Below are 7489 nucleotides of genomic sequence, written 5' to 3'. Positions count from 1 at the left end.
CATATACACACATATATAGCCACATATATAAATATAGGTATATATGTATATATGTGTGTGTATATGTTTGTGTGTGTGTATATATATATGTGTGTCCAAATATATATATATAAATATGTTTATATATATAAATATTTATTGGAATATAGAATAAATTTATAAATATATTTATATATATATATTTGGACATTCTCCATAGTTTGGCTTTTGTTAATAATGCTGCTATAAATATTGGGGTGCACGTACCCCTTCAGATCAGTATTTTTTTATCCTTTGGGTAATTACCTAATAGTACAATTGCTGTATAATAGGGTAGCACTAGTTTTAGTTCCTTAAAGATCCTTCATACTGTTCTCCAGAGTACCCTCCACCAGTTTGCGTTCCCACCAATACTGCAAAAGTGTCCCCCTTTCTCCACATTCTTGACAACACCTGTTGTTTCTTTTGTTGTTAATTTTAGCCACTTTGAGAGATGTGAGGTTGTATCTCATTGTGTTTTTGATTTTTATTTCCCTGATGATGAGTAATATTGAGCATCTTTTCATGTGTCAGTTAGCCATCTGGATGTCTTCATTGGAAAAGGGTCTATTCATGTCTTCTGACCATTGCTTAACTGGGTTGTTTGTTTTTTGGGTGTTCAGTTTCATAAGTTCTTTACAGATTTTGGATACTAACCCTTTATCATATATATCATTTGGAATATCTTCTCCCATTCCATAAATATAAACTATTAGACTTCATCAAGATAAAAAGCTTCTGCACAGCAAAGCAAACAATCAACAAAACTGAAGGGCAGCCTATGGAATGGGAGATGACATTTATGTCCCATTTATAAAGTTATTGAGAGAAATTGAGAATTATATATTTTTTAATGTTTATTTATATTGAGAGACAGAGAGAGAACATGTGTGAACAGGGGAGGGACAGAGAGAGAGAGAGACAGAGACAGAGAGAGACACAGAAAGAGAGAGAGAGAGAGAGAGAGGAACCCAAGCAGGCTCCACACTGTTGGTGCAGAGCCTGCTGCAGGGCACAATCCCAAGAATCATGAGATCATGACCTGAACTGACATCAAGTGCTGAGTGCTTAATTGACTGAGCCACCCAGGCACCCCAGGAATTGACAGTCATAAAATTGAGAACAATCACCTGCTATCTGCAAGCTGGAGACCCAGAAAGTCATACTTTTGGAAGTGACAGATAAGTTTATGCTCTTAACAATGGTGTGGTTAAAGGCGTATCTACAAACACATCAGGTTGTGTATATTAAATATGTGGATCTTTTTGTATGTTAATAATACCTCCATAAAATGACTAAAAAAATTCAATCTAAGTACAAAGGCCTGAGAACCAGGTGCGTTGATGGTGTAATTCCCAGCACTGGGGCAGAAGAATGCTGATGTTTCAGCTCAAGGAGTCAGGCAGGAGTGAAAATTCAACTTTCCTCTACTCTTTTGTTTTATTTGCATCCTTAATGGGTTGAATAATGTCCAATCTCATTAAGGAGAGCAGTCGGCTTTACTCAGTCCATCAACTTAAATTCTAATATCTTCTAAAAACACTCTCACAGATACTATCAGAAATAATGTTTAACCCATTATCTAGGCATCATGGCTCAGTCAGGTAGACACACACAATTAACTTTCACCAAAGGTTTGGGTAAGCCCAGCAGTGTAGAGAACCACAAATTATCTGAAGTGCTTGCTGAACAGGCAAAGGGAAGATGGGGTACGCTGTAAACAATAGAAATGAGAAATGGAGGCTACGAGCATATATAGTAGGCTTAATTTTAAAATAACCACATGGTCCCATTCACTGCCTGCTCCTTTCAACATGAGAAATATTGTGAATATGATGGATTTCAGTCCCATAATTAAATCATATTAAAATTTGTGAGAGGATTTTTAGATGTAACTAAGATTCCATTCAGTGGTGTTTGTGTTAATCTAAAAAGATTACCTTGGATGATCCTGATTTAATAAGATAAAGCTCTTAAAAGTGAAATTAGCCTCTTCCCTGAGAGAGATTCTTTTAGCTTTATGGAAGTGAGGTGTTGTGTTATACAGAGGCAAGATTAGTAAGATGTGTGGGTGGCATCTAAGAACTGAGAGTGATCCCCTAGACAATAGTCAACAAGAAAGTAGAGACCTTGGTACTATAATCACATAGAATAAATACTGTCATGAGCCATATATATTTGGCATATGACCCAGAACTCCAGAAAAGAATGCAGCTTGTCTCACATTTTGTTTTCAGTCTTGTGAAACCTTAGGCAGAGAATCTGGTTATACTATCCCCAATATGTGAAAGATGGCATGATGAGATATAAATGATCATTATGTTTAAGCCTCCCTCCCATTTGTGGCTATTTGTCATTCAGTAACAGAAAATTAATACACAATATGACCAGTTACAGAAATGAAAGCAGTAATATTTGCATGACTTCCTTGTATTTATATGACTATATTTGTATGTGTGTGTATATCATTCCCCCCTCAATCTTATTACATAACATGTTAATATTCTTTCTGTTCAGGTGCCAGGTATCAAAGGCAAAGTGAATCAGGTTAAGGAAGAATGAACATTATCAAATAGGGACTAAAGTAACATTATGGGTCATATAGATTCTCTGGGGAGAGTGTTAACACATATTTAGTTATGCAAGGTATAGTAAAGTTCTATTAGGAGGAGAGAAAATTTTATATTCTTTCATTTGACACAAATATAGCTAGTAAATTAAGCATGTGTGAATGACAAATTGAAAAAATGGTAAATCATAATGGATATTACTAATCAATATAGTTTGATCTGGAACTACATTTCTCACAATCCCCTTCCCTTTAAGGGTAGAGTGGCTGGCTACAAAAGGAACTTGACTAATGTAGTTAACGGGGTAGAAGTGAGGAGTAGCCATGACTATTGAAAGGTGATAATGGTAAGATGTGAGTTGAACAGATGCTGATTTACCCAGGTAATCCCAGCTCATCTCTCTTCTCTGGTATTCATCCAGTTTATCTTCTCAACTGTTGTCCCTGTTGATGAACAGCAACCCAAGGACCACTAGCAGGTACTTAGATATATCACAGATGTTTTGTCTTGCACATCATCAACAACTTCCATATTTCTTTAAGACCTATTTAGTATAAGAAGTCTCTTATTTTCATAACAATCATAGGAGCTCTTTTCTGTCTAAACCTGATATTGAGTGTCATTAAAGAGACTTACTTAAGTATTTCCACTATCTCACAATGGAGGAGACAATGGAATTTTAAGTTAACCAGTGGCAAGAGCTCAACAAAAGAATTTAAAGAGATAATATTTTAAACACTACAAAGTGCTGCCCTGTACTATAAATACCCTTAATTCATTGCTTAATCCTTTAGTAAATGTTACCTCCCTTGTGTTTGTGGTCACTTAAGGGAAAAAAAGAATTGTAGTTTTAGCTACAGAGAAATACACCAAAAACAAATACACCAAAAAATGTGCAACAGTGGAAATTAATACAGAGACTTCTGAAGAAATATTACCCTCAACTAGAAGAAACTAGGTGAAACATTAGCAATCTTCAAAGGTCAACCACAAATATTTTGTGATAACATTACTACTTTTTACTTTGTATTACAGTTAATTGTAAACATCCCGTATCTTTCTAACTAAATTATCAGCTCTTATATGCCTTGAAGAAAGAATATGCCACACATATATTTCTATTGTTTCAGTGCCTCCTTACCCTTTGACATCAAATATCTAAGGCAGTATCTTGCACAGAGTAGCTCTAGTGAGCACAGACTGTTTTCGTCTGCTAACATACTTCTGTGGATAACTCTCTTATATTCTTTAGAATCCTTCTGGATCTATCAATCACTGGATCCACCTTTCTTAAACAGCTGTGTGTGTCTATGTGTGCGTGCGCATGTGAGTGAGTGAGAAAGAGAGAGAACATGCACCAACCAAACCCATTAATCGAAAGTTTTATTTACGGCTTTAAAAATTGATTTAAGAAAGGGCGTATGGGGTGTCTAGGTGCCTCAGTGGGTTAAGTGTCCAACTTTTGGTTTCAGCTCAGATCATGATCTCACAGTTTGTGAGTTTGAGGCCCACATCAGGCTCCTTGCTGATTGTGTGGAGCCTGTTTGGGATTATCTGTCTCCTCTCTGCTTGCATGCTCTGCCTCTGTCTCCTCTCAAAATAAATGAATAAACTTAAAAAAAAAAAAATATGACCCAGCCAAGGCTAATTATAATCCGATGGGATTGATACATGTTCAACTTTTATTTTTTATTTTTTACTAAAAAAGAGAGAAAGAAAAAGAGAGAGACAAAGAGAGAGAGTGCAAGCAGGGGCGGGGTGGAGAGAGGAGGACAAAAAATCTGAGGCAGGCTCCAGGTTCTGATCTGTCAGCACAGAGCCCGACACAGGACTCGAATCCATGAACTGTGAGATCATGACTTGAGCAGAAGTTGGATGCTTAACCAACTGAGCCATCCAGGCACCCCTGATACATGGTCAATTTAATAAAAAGTAGTGTTCTTTCCATTAGAGGATTTACAGTTGTGGCAAATGATCCCATTATGACTATCATGTGAAAAAGGCTTATCTGAAGAATAAAACAAAGATGGAGAGAAGAAAGACAGAAACAATACTATAATATAATTTGGCATGCTTGGCCTGAAGGTACTCTACCTTCAATTTTCACACCTATGTGAGTCAATAAATTTTCCTTAAGTGTGTTTATTTATATTTCTAATTTGCATGCAAGTTCTGTTCAACATCAGTAGTGTTACTTAGAGAGGCACCTGGGTGGCTCAGTCAGTTAAGAGTCCAACCTAGGCTCAGGTCATGATCTCAGGGTTTGTGGGTTCGAGCCCGCCATCAGGCTCTGCACTGACAGCTCAGAGACTGGAGTCTGCTTCAGATTCTGTGTCTCCCTCTCTCTCTGCCCCTCCCCTGCTCATCATCTGTTTCTCTCTGTCTCAAAAATAAATAAACATAATTTAAAAAAATAGTGTTACTTAGAAATGGGAAGTTGATGGACCCTAAAATATGAATTGACTAAATGAATTTAGGTTGACAAGTTTGCAAGTTTTTGTTTGTGAAGCATTATATCAGAATTCAGACTATATATCCAAAGAATATGACAACTTCCACAGTTTGCCGAAAAATTAGTCTTGAACTTTTGGCTACTTCTTTTCACCTGTGATAAATGTTTCAAACAAGTTTTTGAGTTCTTTTTAGACTAACCTATTCTAAAGAAGGGAATGAAGCAACGTGATGATGCTCCTTTTGAAAAATGGTACATGTTATGCCTATGATCAAAGAACTAAAATTGCTAACATTATTTTTTAAGATAATCATATTCTCACAGAAATGTGAATCTGTATTTTAGGCAAAATTCAGCATGAAGAAGGGAAACAGAGGAATGTAAAACTGAAACATGGGATGAACAAGAGAAATAATAAGTTTAATTCACAAACTGGATTACATTATTGAAGTAAGGTAAATATTAGATCTGTTTTAGTACTTTAGCCTATGCCCAGAGAAACTATTATCCTGAAGGTTTTGGACATCTACAGAATCTGAAGATTCTTTCAAAGGGACAGAAATCTTATCATCAGTGTCCAAATTCAAGATTTGTAACTTCAATCAATTTCTGACTTTGGTTACATCCCTGAAAATGAGGTGGGGGACAAAAAGATAGCCACAGTTTTCTGTGGTTTTGAAGAGAGATATTGTCAGAGGTAGCTTTGTGAATGGGTGATTATTAATGTTAATTCCTTAAAGCATCCTCAAAACCCCCTTAATAATACATTTAGGCAGTAGATAGAAAACTCTGAATAGCTCCCTGAGGAAAATTCTACCTCTCTGCTTATCTCAGATCAATTCATAGAGCATAGATAAGAAAACAGAACCTCAATTATATATATTGATAAATCTATAAAAAGACATTTGCTACACAGGAAAGGAAACTTTATTGAACCTGGCCCAGAGAATATGGTGTACACACTAAAAATATTAAATACCTTTCCTCCATAAATTCCTGTTCTTCTACCTTAAATTGTTCATTAAGGCAATAGCTTACAGAATAATAATGAGGGGTCACCACAGAATTAGAGGTGTACCTTGGACTCACTTTATTACACTTATTATCACCTTGGAATTAGGTATTTGGGGAGGAATTTAGATGGATTCTCTTGTGAGGATGGGAAGTTCTTCTTCTAGTCTACATTGTATAGTTATATTATGGCAAATTGAATGTGTGGGAATAAGCATGTATGAAAGAAAACAACAAAGGGATGTGATGATATTCTGTACAGTTGTCTCTGATTGCTAGTGCTGTCTTCTACTCTTTGGAGAGAAAATACTAGAAGATTGTAGTCAGTCCAAACCATGCAGAGTTGATATATGGACAAATCCTCCTTATTACAGTAGTTGAGCCCCTGAGTACAGCTATATCTGAAGGCAGATAGACCCTTCTTTGGAAAACTTTGAGAGACAAGCCAATAAATTTCACTTGCTAAAAGTATTTTCTATTCTTATAGTTAAACTTGTTGTTACATGGGTAAATTGCAAAATTTTCTTAATAGAATAGAGCAGGTGCTGATATGACCAGACACAATGACTCATAGACAAGAAACCTAGTGACAGTACTTTATGATGCAGTAGCTGAATAAGACCTTGGTGGTCTACTTTTGGGAAAAGAACAAATGTACTGAATAATCAGAAGAAATTGCTATAGTTAAAAAGATAGATTACAGTGGTTGTCCTGTCCTCAGCAACACGTTTATCCTTTTTATTTTGTTTAATTAAAAATGTTTATTTTGAGAAAGCAAGTGAAGACAGAGCAGAGAGAGACGGGGAGAGAGAATCCCAAGCCGATTCCACACTAAATGTAAAGCCAACACAGGGCTCAGTCTCATGAGCAATGAGATCCTGAACTGAGCTAAATTCAAAAGTTGGGCACTTAATCGACTGAGCCACCCGGACACCCCGGCAACACATTCATCATTAGGGAACTGAGGACTCATAATATATATTTCTCCTGAACACCTTACACATGCAAGTGAAAATTTTAATTAATATAATAGAAACATTTCTTTCTTTAGAGAGAAAGAGCATATGAGAGGAGGAGAGGGGGATGGGAGAAGAGAAAGACTGAGAATGAAAGCAGGCTCCACACTCAGTGTAAGCCTGACATGGGACTCAATCCTACAAACCTGGGATCATGACCTGAACTAAAATTGAGAGTTGGCTGCTCAACTGACTGAGCCACCCAGGTGCCCCTAAGCTAATTTTAAGAATAGGTTTCTTACTACGGAATGTACCAAATTCTATAAGAACCTCTAACTGTTGCTGTATTTTTAGTAGATAAAGAAATCCCATTGAATTTGGATTTCATGAATTCCACTGAATTCCAAATGAAGAAGTAGCTGAAGAAAATTTCAGTTTAATAAGGAGCTTAAAAAAGAGAGTCCCTGTATGGAATGACCTAG

Source organism: Crocuta crocuta, unplaced genomic scaffold (genome assembly GCF_008692635.1).
Source record: "Crocuta crocuta isolate KB4526 unplaced genomic scaffold, BGI_CrCroc_1.0 scaffold846, whole genome shotgun sequence".
NCBI classification, from domain to species: Eukaryota; Metazoa; Chordata; class Mammalia; order Carnivora; family Hyaenidae; genus Crocuta; species Crocuta crocuta.
Note: the sequence above shows the minus strand (reverse complement) of the source record.